Here is a 24,237-nt window from a genome sequence, read left to right on the forward strand (position 1 = left end):
AGCTCACTATACATGCCTTTCAGTGTTTATTTTAGGATTCATTCAGTGTGAGAAAACGATTGTAAGTGTTGCAATAAGACAAAAAGAATGAAGACTATGCTGAAGTAGACATACTCTTGTTTACACTCATTTATAATTACTATGAAATGTGCAAACATTTTTAAAAAGTAGTGTAGTTATGGGTATGCATCCAAACTAACAAAAAAGGGAAATGTGTGCTTTGCAGCTTGAGGGCTGGTGGAAAGCCATCTACACCTCTGTTTCACCACAGACTAAAGCAGTTGTTTTGTTTCTTTCATTCTACTCTAAGTGGATCTAAGCAAACCAGCAGTGAGTAGTGGTTGTCTGCTTGGTGAACCAAAGAGCAGAAATCTCCAATTTCAGGTTGTTTTTAATGCAATTTCTGCTGACAAAGCAATTCTTCTTTCCTCAGCTGTGTTATATTTTCACACAGAATCACACAGAATCACAGAATCACAGAATCACAGAATGACCCGGGTTGGAAGGGACCTCAAGGATCATGTAGTTCCAAGCCCCCTGCCTAGCAGGGCCACCAAACATACACCTTTACTAGATCAGGTTGCCCAGGGCCCTGTCCAAACTGGTCTTGAACACCTCCAAGGACGGGGCATCCACAGCCTCCCTGGGCAGCCTGTTCCAGGACCTAACCACTCTCCTAGTGTTTTCTAAAATCAAAATTCTTTCTGACCCAGTACTGTGAAAGTCTTCTGTGGAAACTTTTATGTGTGTAGTGTGTGATGGAAGTACAGCAGTGGGGACCTAAAAAAAGGATTATGACAGCCATGGTGTTTTCTATTTGGCTGTTGAACTACAAGTCCATGCTTATATGCTCTGTACAAACTAACCTGACCTTATCTTCACTGACACTTTGTCATGGGATTCCTGTGACAGATGAACTCAGTAACACCTTTAGAAAGAGCAGACAGTGGTGGTCTAGCAATGCCCAGTATCTTGTCACTGTCAGGGGCTAAAGTAAATGTAATCTTACTAGGATTCAGCAGGTCTGTTGCTTATATTACAGTGGAATATGGCCCTTGGTATAAATTAATCTGTCAAATTCCTTTACCCTCATCCATCCTCTATTTCCTCTTCAGCTCTACTATATAGAGATCTCTGTAATTTTACTCATTTAATCATATGAACCTGAACCTATACAACTTAGTAGCCAAATGAAGACATCCACCAGTATCTCTTAATCTCATTAAATTTTGTTTCCCCAGCTTTCCTGCTGTTGGTTTCAGAAAACTCTTAAATATGTATATTAATGTCCATTTAATTACAGCACGCCTTCATCATATTCCTCTAGTTGTTCCTCCAATTTATGTTTTAAATTCCTAGGAAAAGTCTCTGTAGAATAACCAAATCCCTTCCAGGATATGGTTTTAGGCAGAAATGATATGAAGGATTGGATAATTCAGGGGCCAAGGGGTACCCCTACGTTGCACAATTGGTGAATGGTATCATTTTGGCTCTTCCCTCTTCACATGCTTTGCCTGGAGTGGGTACCTGAAATCCAATTAATCAGACAGGGCAAGACTGAAATGTTGTGGTTTGTAAAGAAGTCTTTGAACGTTGTGAGCAAATGAAACTGCTAACCCCAGCATCTCAGTCATGTTCAGACCAGAGGGGAGGGTAATTTGTTGCAATTGGATGAAGAATTGTAGAAAAAAAAATATATAGCTGTGGTGACAGCAGCCATCTGAAAGTTTGTTGGAAAAGCTCATTATAAGTAAAAACAATGATAATTACAGAGTTACTAGTAGTTGCAAGGTTTAGGTTAAAAAACAGATGGTAGTCAAAATTTGCTCAAGACAACGGAAGTGCTTTTTCTAGCTGCAAGCATATACGGTTTGGGTCTGTGGAGAGTCAAATACTTACCTAAACTTATTCTTTCTGCTATCCTGTAGTACACCAAAGCTTTAGTAATCTCCACTTTTGAGGGTCCTGGTGGATGAAAAACTTAGCATGAGCCAGCAGTGTGCTCTTGCAGCTCAGCTGGTATCCTGCACTCCATCAGTAGAGAGTTGGCAAGCAGGGACAGGGATGTGATTGTCCATCTCTACTCTGCTCTTCTAAGGCCTCATCTGGAGCTTCCAACAAGAAAGACAAAGAGCTGTTGGAGAGGGTCCAGGGGAGGGCTAGAAAGAAGTCAGGGGGCTGAAACACCTCTCCTGTGAAGACAGGCCGAGAGAGCTGGGCTTGTTCAGCCTGGAGAAAAAAAGGCTGCAGGGTGACCTCATTGCAGCCTTCCCGTACCTAAGGGGAGCTTGTAAACAGGAGAGGAGTCAAATCTTTGAAAGGATAGATAACAACAGGACAAGGGAAAATGGATTTAAGTGGAAAGAGGGAAGATTTAGATTGGATGACAGGGGGATGTTCTTCACTATGAGAATGGTGAGGTGCTGGAATAAGCTGCCCAGAGAGGTTGTGGATGCCCTGTCCCTGGAAGTGTTCAAGTCCGGGCTGGACGGGGCCCTGGGCAGACTTATTATTAAATGTGGAGGTTGGTGGTTCTGCTTGTGGTGGGGGTTTGGAGGTTCATGATCCTTGACATCCCTTCCAACCCAGGCCATTCTGTTATTCTGTGTGTGAAAGTAGGAAACACTCAGGTTGCAATGTAGAAAAAAGGCTCATAACGTGGAATGTAAATATGAATGGGGATTTTTCCAAGCAAGGAAGAACATTCTGTTTTATTCATGTCATTTGTCATTTATAATGACTATGCTTACCTGAGAAAGAACACTTCTAGTATATATTGTATTTTGAGAACCAAACCTGTATGAAACTGTTGGGCAATGTTAGCACACTGTTGGTCTTTGTGCAGTCATTGTGTCCTGTAAACAAATATTAAAGATGATTATTTTACTATTGACAACAAGAAAGCCACAGTTTCCTGATTTCAATAGGATTTCAGCTGAAGTGATTACACCTTTCTCAAGTTGAATATTGGCTTAATTGAAATATAAATGTTCTTCTTAAGAAGAAAGGGAAACTGTATAAATAAATTAAATATGAAATACTTATGAAAAAGGAATTTTATACTTTTCCTTTCTAATTGGGCTAGAGAACAAAGAAATAAACCATAAGTTATTCTTGTAATGAAAAAGACACTGAATATAGTTTGTCTAATTCACATGAATATACAAGCAAACAAGCAAACACATAAATAAATCTTAGTTGCCTTTTCTATACAGTAGTTGGGTAACCAGCCGTAAGGTAGACAAGTATAGACATGGAAAACAGTGAGGAATTTTGTGGTCTTCTATATTTGTTGGTGATGCTTTGTTTTGCTTTGTTTTGTTTGTTTGCTTTTTGCCCTTTTTCTTATTAGCTTAAATATTTGAGGGGAAAAATTGCATTGTTAGAATTTAGTTTTCTTGTTCTTTCACCAAGAAAATATCAAGAATATTATAATTTCCTGTTTTATGTAATGGTTCCATGTTTGTGAGGTCTTGTAAATACAATTTTCAAGAAAAGTTGTAAAGATGCTTATTTTGCCAAACTTGAGTCCCTTGACTGAACACTATAATCAACAGTATAAATATTACAGAATATGTTCTTAGTTTGGGGTCTGAAGTCTTATCCAAATGGCAGAGGACTTTAATGTGTAATGGTAACCTTTGCTTGAATACTGTGTTAGGTTTTGCATTAAATAAATACTAAAAACTAAGTACAACAGGTTCCAACTCTATGAATAAAAAAAATGCTTTACTTTCCTATTTGTTTTTAATTTCTTTCTATTTTAAATAGAACAAAATAGATCTCTTCTCCATACAGTTTTTCAGAAAAAAAAGATTACTGAAATTTCTAGCTCAGAAAAATGAATATGAACAAAAGTAGAGTGTTCAGGATAGATGCTGAATCATAGCGTAAAAAATAAGAAAATAAGAGCCCAAATATTATTCAATTTCTTGACTTTGTTAACCCTTCAATTTCAGAGAGGAAACAAAATAAAATGGAAAGCATTAGTTAATTCACAACTTAGGAGAGCAGTACTGGTTTATTTGTGTGTATTTAAATAAACATGCTATTTTTTCTCAGTTGTTTGATGAAATGTTCTAGATCTTCCCTCTTTGTAAAATGTGTACAACTTCAGTTCTAGATATTGTATCTGCTAGATATTTCAGTTTGCAGTTTATGATACATAATGCATATATCACTGTAAACCATTTTTGTCATTACTTAACTCAGTAATTTTAATTATGTTACACAGTGAACTACATTAATATATTTGACGTTCATGTCTGTAATTATTTTTAAAAGAATATGTTGATTTACCGAGTACTGATCACCTCTGTCATTTTTCTGAGACTTTCCATATACCAAAGGGAGAAGTTGTAAATACTGAGAGAAAAGTAGGAGTTCTGACAAAACTTGACTTTAGACCAGCATGCTTGACTTTCTAGGTTTCCTTTGTGGTCAGTGAAGAAATATAGTCCTGTCTTCTCAGAACCTATTCTTTTGACTAACTGCAGGCAGCCATCAGGGTGTGACACCGTGTTTCCCTTCATCTTGCTTATGGCTGTCTTGCTGCCATCCTGTCTGTGGTGACACAATCAGTTCATCATATGCAACTGTGAGCTCAGTCAGGTCAGCTCACTGATCCAACTACCACCACCACCACCACAACAAAACAGCAACAAAGAGGAAAAAAAATGTTTAAAATTAGTTCCACAACACTGAACAGGTGCTAGATCCAGTGCATACCTCTCCCTTTTGATTGCAGGCTGTTGCTGACAGCTAGATCAGATTAACCACACTGTGAAAATGTCTCTTCACTTACAGTCCTGCTCCCTCACAGAGGAATATACATCTGCACTAAGAGATGATGGCAAAAATCTGTGGTAGACTAATACTACTTAAATGAAGTGAAATATGGAATATGTATGATTGTTCACATGGAAGGCATGGAATATCTGAGTGCAGCATTGCATCTAATTGAGAATAAAAAACTCAAACAAGGACCACTACTGCTGAGGGGAATCTTTCTTTCTTAATCAAATTCAGATTAATAGATTCTCTCAAGTAAGAATAATTAAAAAAAATAAAAAAAATGCTAGCAGGTAGCATGTAGCATGGAGCTACCTCATAGCTTTTATTTCTTTCTTTCTTTATTTAACCACCATCAAAGGCTGTCTCTGATCTCCCATGCAGCAAAAATATAAAAATGCAGTGAGAAGTTTAGTATGTCCACATGCTGAAACAGGAGAGACACAGATGTATCTGTTTGTGGAGTAAGGACTGATAATGACTGAACTAAGCTCTGAAATGAGTGGGGAGGAAAGAGGAGAAAACAGACATGCAAAAGGAAAGAAAGAGAAGAGATAGATATGATACGAGGAATGAAAAGAAAATAAGCTATACATATTCATATGCAATTATAAATACACACAAATAACTGAATATATAGTAAACAAATGCAGGCATAAATACATATTTCATATGTGGAGAAAAAAAGAGAGAAAACAAAAATACAAAACAAGTTCCAAATAAATTATGTCTCTTAATTACATTTTTTTTCTCATGTAACACTCAGTCTTGGAAGCAGAGCTCTGCACAGCCTGGTCTGGTGGTTGGCAACCCTACATATGGTGAAGGGATTGAAACTAGATGATGTATGTGGTCCTTTTCAACCCAGGCTATTTGATGATTCCTATATAGTTGCTCCGATCTCTCTTACATCACTCAGATTCACTGCTTCTTAGATACTTTATTCAGTTAGAGAAACTTCTGGAAATGCATACTCTAGATATAGAGTGTACCCAGATAGCTGTCTGTCACTGGTGACATTTAAGTATACTTCATAATTGAAAGCATCTAAAAAAGAATAAAAGTGAACATAGGCTTAGTTAAATTCCGCAGAACTTATTGTTTTAAGTGATTATGAAAAGCTATTAGACTGTTGTAAAGACTGTTTCCTATTGATTAAGGGAAAGACAATTTACTGCTCCTTAGTGTATCAGATCAAGTACATTAAAATTAGATTTTATGACTAAACAGAGCTGAGGATCTGAAACAAACCAGCTGGTACTGATGGTGTGACTTCCACACTACATGTGTTTTTAAAACCCTGTATACTTTCTCTAGTTTTTCTGTATGTGAAATGCCTGTAAGAGATTCCAGGGCCAAAAGTGTGCCACAATTTGATTCATCCTGGCTAATTTTATTCCACAAAGAATCCTCTTCTCAAACTGTTAAAGAATTTTCTGTCTCTCACTCAAAGTTTAATGGTCAGAGGTAATCAGAAATTTAACTTCCAGAGTGAATATCTGATATTTATTAAATGCAACCCTTGGTGCACTTTAGGTAGTGGCAAACGTATATTATTATTATCATTATAAAACAACATGGTGAGAGTGTTTTTCTAATATTTACTCAAGTTCATGAGAGGGATGAAAAGAGGGCATTCATGAAAAATTCTGAAGAGTTGCTAGTACATAGCTATCAGTTTCACACAGGTTTTCACTTAAAGGATTCAACTTCCAGTATGGTGGAAGCTAAGACCTGTCTGCTAGCTCAGTTTTATTTTGTATGCTCTAACTGGATTGTGAGAAGCTGCAGACATGTGTATTAAATTAATAATTCACAGTAAATGATAGCATTCTGGGACTGGTGGAATTATTTTTGAGCACTCCAGAACATTTATTATAAATGTCTCTTGTCTATTTTGAATTGTAGTAATTTTTGAAATAATTCTGTTTTGGAGCTTTCTAGCTGGAGTAATGTAATCTTAACTAATTGGTTCAAAAGAGGTCCACGTTAACTTTTTCATTTCATGTGGATTCATATCCCCCAAGTTTTGCTCTGAGTACTGAGTTCAAACAAACCAAAAATTCAAAGGAAAGCTCCACCCATATCATTGAATTTTGTCTGGAAAACTATTTTTCCCTTTGAGTCATAACCAGAATAATAATGAGTAACAACTGGTTTCCACCCAAACTGTAAATGACCCATTTCTGCTAAAACTTGAACCTTCTCTATCTGTGAAAGCTACAAATTTTATTGACAGTTTTTGTAGACCAGTTTTAATTTTCAAATGATGCAACTCAATTTCTTTTTCAGCTGTAAACTGCATATAATGGAGAAGTCCTGACTTACGTGTTATTTATTTCTATATTTATGTAGAATGATTTATTCTTTTTTCTTTTTCTTTTCTTTTTTTTTTTCCTCCAATATTTTTCTGCATGGTAGGATTTCATCATCAAGTTAAGATTACTGAGTATGGCTTCTTTCACAGTTCACTGCCAAAGGAAATATTTACAAGTGTAACTGAGTGAAGAGAGACTCTGTGACTGCAATAAATTTACTGCTGGCTGCACAATGCACAAATGTGTCATGATTCTTAGTGGTGCCATACCTAATTTAGATGAAATGTAAACCTTTGTATAGACAGTGCTCTGACATTCCAGTAAAATCTGCAGAAAGTCCAATTACTGTGATAGAAAAATATGATCTCACTCAAGGATCAAAATATTAGCACTAATATTGCCAAAAGTCTTTGTGGTAGATAGAATTAAAAATCAGTCATCCCTCTAAGAATCTCATCCAGGACTTGGTTTCCTTTTGTTTTGAGAATATTTTTGACAAATCCAAACCATGTGAATATTTAGCCATTTGAAGACTTTGTATACATTTTCTTGGAAAGTAAATATTTATGATACTTGATTTCTAGTGTAGTATTCAGAAGTCTAATTTTTGACACCTTTTTTTTTTTTTTTTTTTTTTTTTCTTTAGCTTCACTATTTGGGCTGCTGTCATTGTCAATTTATTTGTATTTCATAAATTTTTCTTCCTTTTGTGCATTTGGATTTTAAATAGTTAAGATCACTGAGTCCTTTCATTCAACCTTCCAGGCTTCTAAGTAACTTCTATCTTTGCTATCTGATTGCATTTCATACATGTACTAAATTATTTCTGAGTTGTTCAGTGAGTTTCCATTCCTTAAAAAGGCAGATTTTTCAGAGTAATAATTTACCCAAGATAAACTTTGTTTCCAAACTTTGGTTGATACAAACATTTAAATTTATGAACAGAAATGAACAGCTGATTTTTTTTATTATTAATACAACTATAGTGTGTATATTTTTATTCAGTAAAATAGCATTAACAATAGTAAATGTTTATACTAAATAAAGAATGAAGTCTTGGTTTCACATATTGAACTTCATCTATAGAAAGCCCAAAGACTTCGAAGAAACAGCCTCTCTGTGTAGACTTAGTAAGCCATCTTTCTTGCCATTACAGGCTTCCTAAATTACAGTGTAGACTTCTGAAGACCATGTGATTGTATGCTTTTCCTCATGACAAAAGGTGCCAAATATTTCTATAATGGACTAGCTTTAGCGTACATATCATAGAATCGTAGAATCATAGAATCACAAGGTTGGAATGGACCTACAAGATCATCTAGTCCAACCGTCCTCCCATTACCATTACTACCACAAGCCACTAACCATATCTCAGAGCTCTTCATCCAGGCATCTCTTGAACACTGCCAGGGATGGTGACTCCACCACCTCCCTGGGCAGCCATTCCTGTGCCTGATCACTCTCTGAGAGAAATTCCTTCTTATGTCCAATCTAAACCTCTTCTGGTACAACTTGAGACCATTTCCTTGGGTCCAGTTTGTTGCCTGGGAGAAGAGGCCAAACCTCTCCTCATCACAACCTCCCTTCAGGAAGTTGTAAATTGCAATGAGGTCTCCCCTGCACCTCCTCTTCTCCAGGCTAAACAATTCCAGATCCCTGAGCTGCTCCCCATAAGACTTGTGCTCCAGACCCCTCACCAATTTCATTGCCCTTCTCTGGATGCGTTCAAGGACCTTAGCATCTTACTTGTAGTGAGGAGCCCAAAACTGAACACAATACTCAGCCTCACCAGAGCTGAGTACAGAGGTACGATTACCTCTCTGCTCCTGCTGGCCACACTATTTGTAATACAGGCAGGATGCTCTTGGCCTTCTTGGCCACATGGGCACACGTCGGCTCATGTTCAGCCGAGCATCGACCAACACCCCCAGGTCCCTTTCCTCTTCACAGTCATCCAGCCACTCAGCCCCAAGCCTATAGAGCTGCATGGAGTTATTGTGGCCAAAGGGCAGGAGCTGGCACTTGGCCTTGCTGAACATCATCCCATTCACCTCAGCCCAGCAATCCAACCTATATGCATACACATACTTTCGTGAGGATAGTTCTTGCCTTCAAACTGCTCGTGCATAAACAGTTTGTGGAAAAAAGAACATTCAGAGATAGTTTGCTGTTACTAGAATAGTATGTGGAATTTATTCATGACTTCTATCTTTCTCAACAGCTCTTCAATCACTGAAAAGAAGATGACATTATGACAGATTTATTATTCTGGAGATAGCAACTTGGTTTTGGTCACCGTCTTTCTTTGGTAACAGAATCAGAGAATTGTAGGGTTTGGAATGGACCTCTAGAGACCATTGAGTCCAAACCCCCAAAGGTCCATTTATTTCTTTGAGTCCTTTGCAACTCCTAAATACCATGAGAGAACAAAGTTTGAAAATGAGTTTTGTGATTGAAAACATCTGTTTTCCTAGGAAAACTATGTTAGAAATCAAAATATCAAAGCCAAAACACTTAATCTGAAGTTTGCTCCTAGATGGTATCTGAGGAAAAAAAGAGAAACACTGTCGCTGAAATGCATTGTCATGTTCAGAGGTGGTTTATGTTGCTCTACATATCTTTGTAGTGACCAGAAAACTCTTTTATTTGTGCTGTTTTTAGTTCATTAGTAAAATAAACAAACCACAAAATTTAGCAGGAGTGAATAATCCAGATGCTTTCTTACAGAATTCATCCGTTATGCACAGACTATTTTGAAGCTAATGTGATGTAATATTTATTGTTATTTTTATTTGCATTAGCAATTCTAAAGCAATCATCATTACATATAGATAAAAATATCTTATTTTGCAGTGCAGACAATCTTAAGCTCTTGAAGAGATGAAAATGAAATAGTTTTCACAAATAATTATTTTAATAGCACAGAAGTTTGTACTTCTTCTATAGAAGTTATTTTATCTAGTTTGCTTCATCATCATGCCCTTGGTTTTTAGTACTTCATTCTTTGTTCTGGAATTAAAAGCTCAGAAGAAATGTAAGTCTTGGCTTCATTTAAAAAATTAACTGATAGTTCAGCGTACAGATGTTCAGGAGATATTTCCAGCCTCTGGGTAAAAACAAAAATAAAATTATTAGACATCTTGCATAAGGAATTAAATCCTTTGATTTCTACTCACAGAGGTTTAAGTAAGCCTTTAAATATTTCAAATTGGGAAGTTCTGGTGAAGCAAAAATTTTTTATTTATTTATTTACTTTTTTTTAAATTACCTGGATCAAGTTCACATAAGCCAAAAGAAAATTCACATTTGCAATGATATTAATTCTCAGGAAATGATTGTTCATTGTTGAGACAAGCTCTTATAGCACAATTAATTATTTGGACACACTCAGTGTTGCCATTTTTATTTTTATAATATTGAACATTTTTATGTGTAAATCACATTATACCAAAAATCAGCAAAGGATATTTTTGCTGTCTGTTTGTCCTCTTTCATACCTGGTTTGGAAAATAAGCTATAAACAGGTTAATATTTTGAATGAATCATTGTTCATTAGAGTTTTAATGATTAAGTTTGTTAATACAATTATGCCTTATCCATCAGGCATGAAATAATATATTTTAAAAGGACATACATGTTTCATAAGAATCCCTAAGAGGAAAAAGTTAGTAGTAGTAAAAGATAATTACTAATTTCTAATCTCTCTTCTAAAGAATTTAACTTCCAGTTATCAGAAAGTTTTACTTTTTCTCTTTTTCTGTCACTTGCTGTGTTTTACTATCTTTTGTGCTTTAGTTACTTCATTATGCGAGATTCAGAAAGAACACAGACAGCCTATAAAGTTGCCCAATAATTTCCACTTGCAGCATTCTACTTTTCTTTTACTCATAAGACTGCAAAACTGTTGAAGCTGAAATGTTCTCTTCTGTGTAATTTTACCGGTGAGAGAAGTTTCCATTGCCCATTGCCAATGTTAAACTGCTTGTAAGTATTCACTGAGTTATCTTATATTCTATCTAGCAGCAAATACAGGGAGTTCATTCCACTGTAAGAAATGCACTTTTTGCCTCCTATGTGGATTATTGGACTAACTATGAGCCTTCTTAAATCTGAGACGAATTATAGCAGTGTTCATGACAGAGATTACTGATGTAGAGAAATTATCTGAAGGCTTCATTTGAACTGGGCATGCTTAAATCCAAGACTTGATAGTTTAGTGAATTCCCCCTCAAGCTGCTGCTTTCATCTACCAGTGACTACTGTCATACTATGTACTTAATAAGGAGTATGAACATATTTTTTGTATTGCTGCCTAGGAAGGAAGAATACAACAGTGTCTGGAATGAACTGTGGTGAACAAAGAAGGAGTAGAAAGAACAAGGAGATTAGGATGAAGAGTTCAATGATGTCTAGGTGAAGATAAATGTTTTCCTTAAAAATGACCTAGGTTCTAACAATAACACTTCTGTGCTTCTATGTTCTTCTGTCTCTGTAATGTGGAAATAATAATATTAAATCTCAAACAGACGCTCTCAAGAGTTTTTCATGATCATTTCCAATATATTCAGAAATTGATAACGTAACACGAAAAAAAAAAGAAAAGGTCACAAGGAAATGGACAATGATGTATTAAGAGGTGAGTGATGTACAGTACATGCGGGGCTCAATACTGAGTGATGCAAAACATAAAGTGTCAACAATATCTTCAAAATCTTCAAAGTACCTTTCAGTTAAAACTACCAAATAAGCAGCTATGATATGGAACAATAAGTGTGTTCATGGCATATATCCATAAAAAAATATCCTTAGAAATATGAAATATGAGATACAAATATGAAACTGGTTCTGAAACCACCCAAAAATCTTAATAAAGAAGTGAAACGAACAATCACAAGTTGGAGAAGAGTAAGTTCTGGGGATGCCTCACTGTAGTCTTTAATCCTTGAAGGGAGTTTTTAAAAAGGTGGGAGACAATCTTTTTACATGATCTGATAGTGAAAGTATGAGCAAGAATGATTCTAATCTAAAAGAGGGAAGATTTAAATTAGATGTTAGGAGAAAATTCCTTACTCAGAGGTAATGAGGCTCTGGAACAGGCTGCCCAGAGTAGCTGCGGATACCCCATCACTGTAGACATCACTGGAGACCAGGTTGGATGGGGCACTGGGCAGCCTGATCTGGTGGGTGGCAAATGGCAGGGAGACTGGAACTGAATGAGCTTTAAGGTCCCTTCCAACCCAAGCCGTTCTATGATGTTTGGAAATTAGTAAGATAAGAATATGTTACGAGGCTTCCATTTTAAAGTTAAATGCCTCTGTAGCTTACCTTGCACATTCTGATTTAAACATTAGGAGCAGGAAAATAAAAGATTTTCTCTACTTCCAAACAGTACTTTAATGCATGTCTTACAATGCTGCATGCCACTGTGTAAGGCTTTACAATTCTTCTTTGTCTGAAGAAATACACATTTTTTAAAAAAAAAAATCTTAATCTACATATGTATTTAGAACACAATAGAATATATAGAGCACTTTGGCACATAAAAAGGTTCCTTATCTTGTCAGTATGTACACTAGAAATCACTATTTTAATTGCATCAATATGGTATGGTTGACAAAAGAAAGGGAACATAATGTACTTTATATGTCCTCTGTTGACTGATTCTCCTTTAATTTGTAACACATTTTATTTACTCTAGTTTGTATGCTTAGATGTGTCCTCATTTGACTCTGGGCTCAAGCAAATAACCCCATAAATGAAGGATATGCCTACTGAGATCACTTCCTGCTGAAGTCTGGTTTCTTGGCTGGGAAACTGGCCTCTCTTGTTCATGATGGAAAATATTTACAATGGGGATGTTGTAGTATAGTAGCAAAGTTATTCCAGGACATGTGCATGAGTATAAATAGACATATGAAGAAATTTATGCTGAAGAATCAGAGAAGGCAGCGAAACCAAAACCTACTCATAACAACTGTCAATATACTTTTTAAATCACTTTGCTAGAATTTCTACAAAGTAACTTATCATTAAAGGATGCTGATATTCAGGACAGAGAATGCTGATCATCTATTTTTGTCTGTAAAGCATTTTTAATATTTATTAAATCATGCAAATACCTTGAAAAATACAGCAATACTCCAAATCAGAGAGAGCAGAAAAGAGAGCTGTGCTACAGGATAAGCTGGCATTTATGTCAAAATTCCTTAACAGATGTGGTGTCACTGTGGTGGGTGTTCACTCTTGTGCTGCTGGCCGTAAAGCATACAAGCTCAGGAAAAGTGGTGTTCATGAGGCATGTATGTCCTGCAAGGCAGAGCCCAGGGGTGTGGGCACAGAACGGAAGGCTGGGAAATGCTGGGAAGAGTAGAAGTACTTGTCTGCACAGATGATCTTTCTGCTCCTTTCATTGTGGAAGGTACAAACCTTTCTCCACCACCTTTCATAAAGGTGATATAACATTTTTATTTTTTGTTTGTTTGTTTTTATTTTTGTTTTATTTGTAAAAGATGAACGCTTTGAGGACAAAAGAAATTATGAATGTATCAGTTGATTCCAATTTGAAAAATGTGAGTTGTTGGTACAAGAAGATTGAGGAACACTGTCATGGAGGTCTAAAATCACTGGAATTTTAATGCAGAGAAATAAAGAATTGAAAAGAAAGTCTGAAAGTAATGATAGTAATCTCCGTAGCAGTCAAAGAGACTAAGAAAAAATACAAAAATGAAGAAAACTGGTAAACTATAACTGAAGAAATTCTTCAGCAACTACAGAATCAGAAAATCACTGAAGATGGCAGGGTGTTTAAGCCAATGGCTCTACTCAAGCAGATTCACTTAGAGCAGATTGCCAAGACTTGCCAAGTTGAGTTGTGAATAACTCCACACATGGAGACTCTGTAACCTCTCTGGGCAAACTTTTGTTTAACCACCTTGTCAGTAAAAATGTATTTTATTTTTTAATGTTCAGACAGAACCTCAAGTGCTTAAGCTTATACCCATTGCTTCTTGTCTTGTCACTGTACATCACTGATGAGATCCTGGTTCCATCTTCCTTATGCTCTCTTATCGGGAGTTGAACCACATGGATAAGATCCCCTTGATTGTTCTGATCTCCATTCTGAACAGTCTCACCTCTTTCAACTTTTCCTTATGTTCTTCTTTGAGCTCTTCATTGCAAACTCTCTTGTGTGGTTCAGTAGCAGCCCCATGTTTTCCCTACTCTTTGTTTTACTGATGCCCACCTTGTCCTTCACTACATGGGTCTCAACTCCAGGTGGGCGATACAAGTAAAGTAGAAAAGGAATAGCAAGTTGAACTATGTAGAAACTGTCTTCAAATAAATAGTAATGGTTGATTTGCTTTAAGGTTTCTGAGCTATGTACTTTATGAGTTCTTAAGAAATTAAAGAAAGAACATGAAATTAGAAACCAAAGAATACTGTGCTGAGCTTAGTAACAATTAAACTTGCCAAGAAATACAGTCTTTTTATTTTGAGTCAGAGAAATAATTTCTCTGTAATTATTTTGTGTATGTGTCACATGTATAGCTCCATAACTGTTTGATCTGGGACAATGGTGAATGATATGTAAGAACAATTTTTTCCTTTTTTCTCTCTTTATTTTTTCTCCTTTGTTATATTTCCTTTTATTCTCAATCGTGTTCCCTCCACTGCACTTCTGGTGATAGCTTCTGAATTGCAGCTTATCTGAAGGTCACATAACCTCTAGGCTGAAAGGCTTGTGCACTTCCATGCGTCTGAGAATAGCTGCTTTATACAAATACTGTACAAGCCAGTGGCATTAGCTGAAGTTTCAACAGGAGTATGAAAGGAGATCACCCTGAATCATCTTGGGTTTTGTGTCCCTCACTCAACTTGTCACAGTGTATGAAACATGCTTTGTTTGACATCGTGACACCTAATCGTACAGGCAGTAATAACTTGCTCACAATAAATATAAATTAAAACTATTTCTATGTATATTTAGCATGTGAGCAGGTGACATCTGTAATATTACCTTATTTCTCTGCAGACTGTGTTTACAAAATAGCTCAGAGATATAGCGATATGTGTAATTTATTTTCATTTGTTCTTATGCACTTCAGTGCCTTGTTGTGGCTTAAATACGTCCTTCACAATGTGTTTAACACCATTTTAGTTAGAAAGAACTGATCATAATAATGATTTCAAATATATACTTTCCAGTATTCTCCGGTCTTGTAAAAGTAAGGTTCCAGTTTCTGCAGCTTGCAACAGTCAGTTTTGCACAACTGGCAAAGATGATTTTAACATTTCAGAAGGGGTACTTTTCAGTGACTGTTAAACTGCTTCATGCAAAACACAGTTTACACATTTTCTTCAAAATGTTGGGACTGTGGATGAAAACCCTTTTGGTGTTATTCATTTTTGGTAACAAAGTAATGCAGAGCATGAGCAATCACTTTAACCTGTCTGAAGGAAATCTTCTGCCCAGTAGCCATAGTCAGGTATACGATTGCATTTGTAAATACTTGAAAATTAATATTGTACTTTATGTATTTATTTTAGTAATTTTATGTAAAGGTGTGCTGTTACTTCTAAGAGGTTTGCTTCCAAAACAGAATCTCATGCAAAAGAGCCCATTTAAGCCTTTGGTGTAGAGAATGGTATATTTGAATCTAATGGCACCTGTTTTCTGTTGTTGACACTGTGTTGGCAAATTTACTTACTGCTCATTGGAAAAATGGCAGCTATTCAGTATGAACTTTTCTTCTTAACCCTTTCATGTGTAATTGTCAGTTAGAGGTATTCTGATTCCCATAGTTATTTTATATGGTATGGTACTTATCCTGATATCATTTATACATATCTAATTGTAATAAATATCTGGTAATAAAACCAACCAACCAACCAACAGTGCCCCCCCACCCCCCACTCCACCCCCCCAAACAACAACAACAATAACCAATAACAACAATAACAACTACAATAAATTCATATATGCATATATACATTTAATTTTGTATGTTGAAAAAATACGCTGTTGCAAAAAAAGGGAAAAAATGTACAGAATATTGTACAAATAAATGTATAGTTCCTTCTCATATGTGTGGAAATCACCTCTTGGCTGTAAATAGATTCAGTGTCATTTCTGGCTTCTTCCCCTCTATGTGTTAGACATTCTTGTTATGCAATTTGATAGTTTCTCATATACACTAATCAGATGAGATTACCAACTCCCATGTTTATGCTGCTGATAATTTGTGTTCATTGTCTCCTCACAGAGCTTTGTATTTCTTTCTTACAGAGTTTTATGCATGTGCATCAATGTGAAACTTGAGTCAAAACCAGGAACTCCAGACCATGTTTTCCGTTATATAACATCTTACTAGGCAGTGAGGTGTTCTTAGGTCTCTCCTTCTCCAAAATACTTTTGTACCTATATAACATGTACATTGTTTACAACATGACAGACAGCTAATGCTGCAAATATTGCTAAAATGATAACATTCAATAGCTATAATGGAGATAAGCCACAATGTTCTTCCACATTTCTGTTGGCATATCTTTCCAAGCCCTTATGAAATGTACTGAGTATTGTACTTCAGCATTCACTTCTGTGTAATGGAGAAGTCTATATACGGAGTGAGGGCCCAGTATCAGTAACAAAGGCAGCATGTAGTTCCAAAGGGAGAACTTGCCCTTGTGAAGGTATTCAACAGTAAGAAACAGTTGTTCACATGAGCAATAAGACCCAATGAAAAAGCATCTTTTCAACTGGCATGTTTTCAGCTACTTCTGGTGAATTAAACTGACCTTTAGAAGTACATGTTTAGGCTAGCTGAAAAGTTTATGGTTTTTTTTTTTTTTTTTTTTTTTTTTGTTTTTTTTAGAGAGTGTGTATGGAGAAAAACACTCACCACACACACACAATTTGGTATTACTGAGCTACTGTTTGTATCCAAACAGGTGCTTGTAGCAGGTACACTCTGCATGCACACTGGTGAACTATGGCAGTTTCTTTGTTACACTCTCTTCCCAGATCCAGAACAAATTGTAGAGCAGTGCAATCAAAACAACTAGTGTGTTTGAGGCATGGAACAGTGTGATCTTTCTTAAGGCAACTCAATCATTTTAATGATCTAAAAGGTTATGTTGAAGTATAACAGTGTATGTAGACAGATCAGTAAGTGCATGTGCGTGTTTGTGGGGGGGCTAGGGGGAGGGAGGGGGGGGGGGGGGTGGGTGGGTGGGTGATCTGTGTGTTTGCTTCCCTCCTCATACTTTCAGCACTCAGTGCTATCTTTCCAGAGAAAGTGGTTCATGTTCATATACCAGAGTAATTGTTCATTTCTTTTCAGGAAGGTTCAGCATGAGAGCAAGTTGATATGACTAAAATCTTCACTTCCTTGTGAAGCTTGTTGAATAGTGCTTTGCAGGTGTTAGAAGCCAATTCCTAAGTTCTTTTGAGAATCTAATTCGGTGTAGCTTTTCAAAGGAGAGAATTCCAACTGTTTCAAAAACTTGCTTGGTAACATGAGCAATAGAATATTGTCAGTCCCTCTTACTTGATTTTAGCCCCTGAATGAGGTGTTTAAATTACAATACAGTCATCCACTCTCTACTGTCAATAGTGACAGAGAGACACCAAGAGAATGTTATTAGTTTCACAAGGGTAAAACTAACCGTCTACAGATATATTTTTGAATTCCAGTGTGTCAAATACAGGTAGAAACTCTCTTTCTTCTCTGTAAATTCACTTTACACTGGATAAGGTCTTACTTCAGTGCTGCTGTTTTTCTTTCATAGATGGTCCTCAGACATTTTTGTACCATCAAACATGTGATGCAAAATAAATCATCTTCCGTCTGATGAACAGTAGATTAATTGATGAGAGGGTCAGGTGTATTATCTTGACACAGGAACAGGACTGTTGCTGAGAAGTACCAATAAAGAAAGAGCACAAAGCCCTCAAATGCTTATTTGCTTGGTATCTTCTAAATATATGTGTATGGTGAGTACTGAATACTAAAACAAATATTCAGACAAGAACACCAAGTTATCAGACAATCTTAATCTAAATGTACAGCCCAAAACTTTAAAAATTCATTTTGTCTTTTGAACTGCAGAGTGTGCTTTATAAATTTATTAGTAACAGTACAGCAAAGATTTGCACATTACCTTTTCTGCGCCATAAAAGAATTGACTTTGTTGAAACTAACAGTAGCTGGCAGGGATACAAACATTTTGTTAGCTGCAAAACGTTTGCAGGTTGCTCATGGTTACCTGTTGTTTCAGTTGCATGAAGAGCGAGGATAAAAGAACTCAAGTAGTTTAAAATAAAACTTCAGTCTGTTCAGTTAAACTGAACTTTTAACAGAAAAGGACAATAAAAAAAATAGTATAAGAAACAATGTGAGAGTTGCATGTTTGGAATGGAGCAACAGATACTTTGGATGTAAGCATAGGTATAAATCTTTTGCAATGGTTAGTAAGCCATATAACAACCACAAAGGAAAAAAAAAAAAATCACCATGTACTAGTTTGGCAACAAAAGACATTGAGAAATACACTGCTAAATCATTAGAGGTAGGAAAAGTGTGCTGCTTTAATTTCTTTCCCTTTTGGGGAAAGTCTTTCCCTTACTTGGTATTCACTTACGGTTGAAAGATTTCAGAAAAGGTTATGTCTGTGCTTTTTTCACTTGCTGAAGACCCCTGTAGGAACTGGTGATTGGAGAAGGTGAAAAAAAAACAATGTATACCAGGTTATGCATAAGCATTCTGCGCTGCACAAGCAATGCTCCGTCAGAAGGAAGATTTAACAAGGTACTTAAAGTATTTCCTGAGAAATTGGCCATTTTGTATGCTGTTTATTGAACAGTAGAATTCAGAATGTAGTGTGGAAAATTACTTAATGCAATTTGAAAATATAGAACAATGTTCTTGAAATTTTAATTTGTGTTATTTGTTTGCCAAACAAAAAAGAAGATCTGTCTTATTTTCTGAAAAAAAAACCCTGATTTCTTTAAATATGTTAATAAATCTGCTAATATCTCCAACCAGATCAGGCTACAGGTTATCTTGGTTTTGAACTCTGTCCTTCATTCAGTTGCCAGGAGACTATTTTCATCATTAAGAATTGCTAAAGGTTTTAGATGATGCAATTCAATGTCAAAACACCTTATAGAAAGTCACAGATTTATTGATTAAATAAAGATTTTACAGTAAAATACTAGACTTTGGCAGAATGACAAAGTCAACATAACACAACTGAAATTTAAAAGAATCATATTCTCTAAATTCCACAAGTCATTACAAAAAATGTGAGATGTAGCATGACTGTACTATGAGAAAAAAAAAAAAAAAAAAAGTACATTTTTCCTGGGTCACAAATGGTAGTTATTCTGAAGTTGTGAATCATCTGAGTTCATCCAGTCTCAAAAGCAGTCACTGGGGGCATAAAATGGAAAAACAAACAAAAAAAACACAAAAACAAAACCCAACCCATTTAGAGATGGAAATCTACATACACATTACAAAGAGGTAGAAATGTATGTTGCCTGTCTTCTTATAAGGAAGTGGGGGATGACACTGAGCAGATGCCTACTCTAATTCACTGTCTTCCCTTAAAGGACATTTTCAGTGACAGAAAGGAATATCAAAGAAAGGCAATCGGTGAACAGGCAGAGAATATATCAAAGCACTTGCTCATCTAGTCAATCTATCTTCACAAATTCTACTATAAGAAAGGAAGTTAAAGTCAACTCTTGGAGTATTCAGCATACCTCAGAGTGGAAGCTTTTGACATTTTATTTTGGTCAGGATATATGAAGATAAGATATAGGAAAAAAAATAGAAGAGAGAGAGAGAGAAATAAATAAAGAAAGAAATTAACACAAAAAGGAAGGAAGAAAGAAAATAAGAAAAAGAAAGAAAATCAACATACTTGGTTTATGGTCCTGCAAATTCCTGGAGGAATAGGCTGCTTTACTGCTGTCCACACCAGAGTTTTCTCTAGGACCCCTCTACAGAGATTCTGTTTCAAGAATACCACAAAATGACTGCAGTATATGACAAAATCTTTCATGTACTATTTTTCCTAGCTGTGTTTCCAGTTGATCACCAGAGACCACAACCCATTCTATGACTCTGTAATTTCCCTGTCTCTTCTAAATTATTTGCAATCTAGAAACTCTTGTCATTGTGAACTATTTGCACGCATTTCTTCTCATCTGCCCTCACTACTTACTCGAGTCGATTGTTTAGAATTGTGCTGAGATTTTCATAGATGAATTGAGTGAAGTATCATCTCCCCTAGAGGCTAATTGCCTCTGTGAAGGAACAATCTTAAATGGCCCAAGATGCATTTTACTATTTTAAGTTATCTGTCCAAAAACTGCATAGCTCTATACTCAAGAGATGAAGATGTGTACAAAATAATACAGAAAAGACTGCAGAAAAAGAGACATTAGCCTAGAAATTCATATTTCATATTTGTATTAGAACCTCTCAGAAAGGCAGAGAAATAAAATGGCCCCAAATAATTCCAGGTTAATTCCAAGCAGATACACAGAATCCTACCAGAGCTTAAATGGACACTGGAAGTATTAATTTGTCAAGGGATGATGTACTGAAATATTCCACCCAAAATTTCCTTATTCTCCAACCAATCACCAATTCATATTTGTAAAATGCTTTGAACAAGACAAGTACAATACAAATAACATGCATAAGTAGTATTTATACTTACAAATTGATTTAAAGGTATCCATGTAATGAATTTTTAAAATGAATTACTGCTGAAATGATGACTGTACAAACTGCGGAAGTAAACTCAAAATACTAGGTAGAGTATTCCATCTTCCTCTTGAAAAACATTGTTTTAGTTTTTGCGTATGTTTTACTGTGAATTAGAACATCTGTCTGGATTTTTTAAGAATTTGGAGAGCAAATGTAAGTGAGATACAGCATTTCAATGTTTTGATCATGCTTTCTAATAATTGCAGATCAGACTTCAGTCCAAGATCCAGGCGTGGTGAAGTTTCTTAGAGAGCCCCAAGGAACTTACACGTGAAATGTTTGAGAGCAAGTCTGTACCTCTGTGAGCAACACAATGCCAAGAGTTCTCAACTAGCTACGGAAGGATCATTCGTTTCAACCACACACATCAACACTCTGAGCTGTAGCCCTGAAAACAATAAGGCGGGGTTAGCCCACTGCTACATTACAGTAAATAAACCTCTGTGGCTAACATATCCACAGAATTCCCATTTTAAAAATGAATCCTCCTGTAGAAAAGTAAGTTGTTTTTGCAAAAAGTTCCATTATTCAATGCAGATTTTCCACGAATTTTTGGGATAGTACCCATATTATGATTATGATTATCATTTTTGGATTAGTGTAAAACTGGAAGATCATTTTAAAAGCCAGATTCAGATCTGGAACTGATCTTGATAGGACAACAAAGGCTATTCTCCCTGGAGATTAATACTAGGCCTTCTTGGCTTCTGACAATCTGTGACTTGAATCCCTGCATTGTTGTTTGTTTTTCCTTGATCTTCCTTCTACCTGTACAGGTTTTCAATTTATGATTAGACTTACAAATATTTTTACACATAAGTATATACATGCATAAAATTATGGATGACATTCTTTAAAGTGGGATTATTTTGAACTATTTGCAAATAGTGTCCATCTGAGCAATCTGAAAAACATTTGTAAATTGCAATTGAATAACAGACATATGCACCCACCAAGAAAAATTTTAAAGTTAGAATATTTCATTTTTAAATAAGTTGTTTTTTCAACTCAACGAGAAAACAAAATTATGTAGCATAAGCAAAATGGGAAATTATCCATTAAAAAAAAAAAAAAAAAAAAGAGCTTTCACACAGTTTCTAACAATTCTCTTAGGCTGGATTATCTTACACTTAAATTACAAGAGTATAATTCCTGTAATTGCTAAAATGCAGAGAATCCAGAATTCCATTTTTGAAATCTGTAGCTTTATACACTTTGTACACTTGATCTTTTGAAGATTTTCTCAAGAGTTAGTTAGGCCTTAGTTTATGTTGACAGGGTCAAGCTACGTTTTCAGTATCAAAACATTAAGATGTAAAAAAGTGACTCAGAAACAAATTATCTGGGGATAAAGTTTTAATCCAGTAGAAGAACATAAATATTACAAAGGGTATTGGACTTACTGAAAAAATATAAACATTTGCTTTTTCTGCTCCTGCCAGATATCATAAACATATTTATTGAGTAAACTTAGTTAAACACCTTGCAGTTCCTCAGAACACAGCTAAATTCTTAGGAAGAAAAATATTATTAATGCCATGGCACTTGTATTATCAGTCTGTTGCTGGTTGTGTTATTTCCTGACGTTCCTTAGAAGTTCAAATGACGTATTTATAAAGGAATCCCAGGCCAAGCAGTCTTGAATCCAAAAAAGGAGTCTGTAAATAGAAAACATTCAGTGCTTAATTATTTCATCTACAATTAGGTAACAGCTTTGCTGTGAGATAAAGGAGATTCTGCAGTAATAACTCAGCTAAAGAATATGATCTTTGCTCCAGACAGGGGTGACCGATAATTTCTTGCAATGACTCCTGTAATACTTTAGAATTGAGAAATCAAAATTGCAAAATAATACTTAATAAAGTATAGTAGTCATTAACTATTTAATACTCAACAGCACTCTTGAGAGAAAAGTTGATCATGTTTTCCATTTACAAGAAATTCTTCATGCAGAATTCATAGAGAAAATAAATTCCAAGCTTCACGGAAACAGATGATTCATATTATTGGAAGAATGTCTCCACCGTGCTCTGTCTGCAGATCTTAGAATCCACAAAAAAAATGAACCTGTGAGGGCAAAAGAAGGTCTAGCAGGTTAAGAGACAGAAACTGAGTGCTGGTTACAACAAATCCACTGTGTTCTTGGGCTCTGCCTGTGTGCAGGCTGATTCAGAAGGTGGAACCATGAGGAACCAGGTTGTTCTGTAAACAGCATTAACTAACTTACAGTTCTACACATAATTCCATAGAAGCATAGCTACCTTTTTCATATCAGGGAGGTCTTGGATTTTTTTTTTTTTTGTTGATAGTATAGACAATTGATTAAAACCTTATTACTATGTACTGCAAATATTACTAACTGAGATCTCACAGGGCTTGTATTTTACTGTGACTTCTTAAAGTACTTGAGAAATGTGGGGGTGGTGTCACTGAGGGAACAGTACGAGAAAAATACTTTAGAGAACACTGACAAGTTATTTTTATCCATTTAATAATTATTTATTTAGGAAGTTGTAATTTAGCTTTCAGGGATATTTAATGTGTATCTACATATATTTATTACCTCTATTCTACATTTGAGTATACTGATGTTCGGAGGTATTGAGTGACCCAAGATCAGAGTCAGTATCAAGATAATAAATATATTCCTGGTTTCCAGAGTGATGTCCCACACATTGCTCTCCCAACATATGCAAAATGGGAAAAGTAGAGGTTCAGAAAATAATATTTTATGATCTCTGACACTAGACATTTAATCTTGTTTTAATAACATAAAAATAATAGTATTTCCTCATGCAATAAAATAAAATAAAAATTTAGACTGTGCATAAAATTTAGGTTTTTTTTAAAATGAATATCAGACTAATAACAGAACTAATAACAGAAACACCAGATGTAACATTTTTTTTTGTAGAATTTATGTAATTTTATGTTCTGATATAGATTTCATAAATGCTGGTATTGTTCTTGATACAATTTCTTATTATTCTGCCTACCACATACTATATTTGAACTTTTTTTTTTTTTTTTAGTTAGTTTCTATGTGGTTGTAAATAACCAAATTCTTAATTCTGTAGTATATTTTTCTTTTCTCACATCACAGCAGAAATTCCCCCTGTACTTCCTTGAATTGCAGTAGTCTTTAGCAATACAAGGAAAAAAACAAAACATGTTCAATATCTTTACTCAGTACAGCTTCCTTTACTGGAAAAAAAAAAAAAAAAAAAAAGATTTCCAGATTCACAGTGGAATTTTATATTCATTTCTAGCCTTGGAATGTCCCAACAGATCTTAAAAAACATGAAACTTTACCAATTAAAAAAAATTAGGATAGCGTCCTGGTTTGG

General features: G+C 35.5%; 1 long non-coding RNA gene across 2 annotated transcripts in view; it reads left to right on the forward strand.

Annotated features, from left to right (window-relative positions):
• LOC107308413 overlaps nucleotides 1–24,237 on the forward strand; it is a 131,427-nt gene that overhangs the window by 56,584 nt on the left and 50,606 nt on the right. Inside the window, exon 3 of one of the 2 annotated variants that reach the window (XR_001552789.2) lies at nucleotides 21,097–21,961. The exons of the other annotated variant lie outside the window; for it this stretch is intronic. This is a non-coding gene — a long non-coding RNA (uncharacterized LOC107308413). Of the gene's footprint in view, nucleotides 1–21,096; nucleotides 21,962–24,237 lie in introns of those variants that run through there. 2 annotated transcript variants of the gene reach the window in all.

The sequence above is a fragment of the Coturnix japonica genome, chromosome 1 (assembly GCF_001577835.2).
Source record: "Coturnix japonica isolate 7356 chromosome 1, Coturnix japonica 2.1, whole genome shotgun sequence".
Classification (NCBI taxonomy): domain Eukaryota; kingdom Metazoa; phylum Chordata; class Aves; order Galliformes; family Phasianidae; genus Coturnix; species Coturnix japonica.